This window comes from Hyperoodon ampullatus (genome assembly GCF_949752795.1).
Source record: "Hyperoodon ampullatus genome assembly, chromosome: 11".
Lineage (NCBI taxonomy): Eukaryota > Metazoa > Chordata > Mammalia > Artiodactyla > Ziphiidae > Hyperoodon > Hyperoodon ampullatus.
Genome location: NC_136924.1, coordinates 57,366,223 through 57,369,613, shown reverse-complemented (window position 1 = coordinate 57,369,613; position 3,391 = coordinate 57,366,223).

Sequence of the window (3,391 nt, the reverse complement as noted above, 5' to 3'; positions counted from 1 at the left end):
CAGTAAAATGTGGTGAATGCACACTATGGACTTTATGCAGCAGTTAGAAGAAATCTACCAGATTGTGTGTCAGAAATCACTGATTAGATGATAGAATCCCTATCCATAACCTCCCTTCTCTCTAGTCACCTTTTATTATAGTTTGGTGTGACCAGGTAACACAATTTTGGCCAATGAAATGCAAGCAGCAGTCTGATGGGGGAGGCTCCTGAAAAAAATCTTTGCTCTCTTGATAAAATATGTGAGGTGTACCTTTTAACCTCTTTCTTTCTTCCCTCTTATTCCTGCTGAATAGAATTCCATAGGGTGCATCCATCACATTTTACTTATCTACTCTTCCAGTGATGGACACCTATGTTGCCTCCAACTTCATGCCACTGCAAGTAATGCTGCAGTGAGCATCCTTGTACATATCTAGTTGTAGACCTGAAAAAGAGCATCTCTGAGACTGCTAGGTCACAGGGAACATACATACTTATTGACCAGGTACTGTCAGATTGCTCCCTATTTTGCAGTGCACCCACCAACAGTGCATAAAAGTCTCCCCAATCATTACAAACCCTTGTACTTATTCAGCCTTCTAATATTTGTCGATCTGATGGTACAGAACTATAAAGGGATATTGCTAATTTACATTGGATTTTTCTGGTTATCAACAAGGTGAGCATCTCTCCACATACCTGATAGTCATTCTTGTTTCCCCTCCTGTGAATCACCTGTTCATAGCCTGGGTCCAATGTTCTATAAGAATTTCCTGTCTTTTTCTTATTGAGTTTTCAGGAAATTCCTTTTAATATTCTAGATAATAAACCCATTGTTAGATGGGTTTTAAATGTGGCAACTGTTATATAAACCTTTCTGTTACCTTTATCTGTGGTGAACTTCATCGAAAGAAATTCTGAATTTTGATGCGGTTAAATTCATAAAAAATCTCCTTATACTTTGTGCTTTGGGGTCTTGCTTAAGAAGAATTTCCGGGCTTCCCTGGTGGCGCAGTGGTTGAGAGTCCGCCTACCGATGCAGGGGACACGGGTTTGTGCCCCGGTCCGGGAAGATCCCACATGTCGCAGAGCGGCTGGGCCCGTGTGCCATGGCTGCTGAGCCTGCACGTCCGGAGCCTGTGCTCCACAACGGGAGAGGCCACAACAATGAGAGGCCCACGTACCGAAAAAAAAAAAAGAAGAATTTCCCACTCCAAGATCACAAGGATCTTCATCTGTCTTATTAATCTTGCAGTTTTATTTTTAATATTTAGTTTTTAATCCATCTGGAATTTACTTTTATATATGGTGTGAGGAAGAGAGCTGTTATGAACTGAATTGTGTCCCCCTAAAATTCATATGTGGAAGGCTTAACCCCCAATGTGGCTGTATTTGGAGACAGGGATATTATGGAGGTACTTAAGACTAAGTGAGTTCATAGGGGACCCTAATCCAATAGGACTGCTGTCCTTTTAGAAAAGGGAGAGACACCAGAGCACGCTCTCTTTCTCTTTTTCTCTCCTCCCTTCCCCCACCCCTGTGTGAGCACAGTGGAAAGACCATGTGAGGATATAGTGAGAAGAGGCCATCTACAAGCCAAGGAGAGAGCTCTCACCAGAAACCGACCCTGCTGGCATCTTGATCTTGGACTTCCAGCCTCCAGAACAGTGAGAAAATAGATTTCTATGGTTTAAGCTTCCCAGTCTGTGGTATTTTGTTATGGCAGTTCAAACAGACTAATACAAGATCCAGCCTTTTCTCCAACTAGTGAAATAACCCCATCTATTAAACAATTCTCTTTCCCCTGATTTGTAGCATCATCTTTATCATATATAAACTTCAAGTTTTCTTTAATGTTTTATGTTGTGTTTGAGTTCTTATATCATTTTACTAGACTGTTCCAGTGCTGATGCAACACTGATTTTATTACTCCAGCTTTGTAGTATGTCTGACTACCTGATAGGGTGAGTTCTCCATATTTCATTTTCTTTTTCAAAATGATTTTTATTCTTTCATATAAAATTGCAGGACTTCCCTGGTGGCGCAGTGGTCAAGAATCTGCCTGCCAACGCAGGGGACACAGGTTCAAGCCTTGGTCTGGGAAGATCCCACACGCCACAGAGCAACTAAGCCTGTGTGCCACAACTACTGAGCCTGTGCTCTAGAGCCCGTGAGCCACAACTACTGAGCCCACGTGCCACAATTACTGAAGCTCGCACGCCTAGAACCCATGCTCTGCAGCAAGAGAAGCCACCGCAATGAGAAGCCCGCGCACGGCAGTGAAGAGTAGTCCCTGCTCGCCACAACTAGAGAAAGCCCGCGCACAGCAGCGAAGACCCAACGCAGCCAAAAATAAATAAATTAATTAATTAATTTAAAAAAAATAATGAAATATCAGTATTACTCTGGACCATCAGCTTAGCAAAAATTAAACACTAGTAATATTAAATGCTTACCCTGTTGGAAGAATGTAAATTAGTGAAGTATTTTTGGAAAGCATTTTGACAGTGTCTATCAAAATAACAAATGTACATACACATTAAACCAGAAATTCTGATTTTAGAAATCTTTCCCAAAACAGCACTTGCATATGTGAACAAAGATATACTGTGTATAACTTTGCAGCGTTATTTGTATTAGTAAAAAAATTTAGAAACCACTTAAATGTTCATCAGTAGAGGAAGGGCTTGGAAAAATATGCACGTGTAGATTTTGCCTTCATTAAAAAAAAAAAGTAATAGGATAGGGGAATTCCCTGGCAGTCCACTGGTTAGGGCTCCACACTTCCACTGCAGGGGGCACGGGTTCGATCCCTAGTCGGGGAACTAAGATCCCACATACCATGCAGCATGGCCAAGAAAAAGGATAGGTCCATATGGATTGCTCTGAAAATACCTCTGAGAAACGTTGTTAATTGAGAAGAAAAACTCAGTGTAATATATATATCACATGTGTGTGTGCACCCGTGCATAGCTGACTGCTTACATGTATGTAAATGCATAGAAAGGCCTGAAACAGTAGTTCTCAACATTGGCTGCACAGTGTAATCACTTGAGGACTTTTAAAAATAGTGATGCCTGGGGACTTCCCTGGTGGCCCAGTGGGTAAGACTCCAGGCTCCCAATACAGGGGGCCTGAGTTCGATCCCTGGTCGGGGAACCAGGTCCTACAGGCATGCCGCAACTAAGAGTTCGCATGCCACAACTAAAGATCCAAGTGCTGCAACTAAGACCCGGCACAGCCAAAATAAATAAATAAATAAATATTTTTAAAAAATAGTGATGCCTGGAACACACCCCAGAGATTCTGAGGAAATTGGTCTGGGGCACAACTTGAGCAAGGGGATTTTAAAAATCTCATGTGATTCTAGTGTGCAGCCAAAGTTGAGGACTACTGTAAAGAATGAAGCT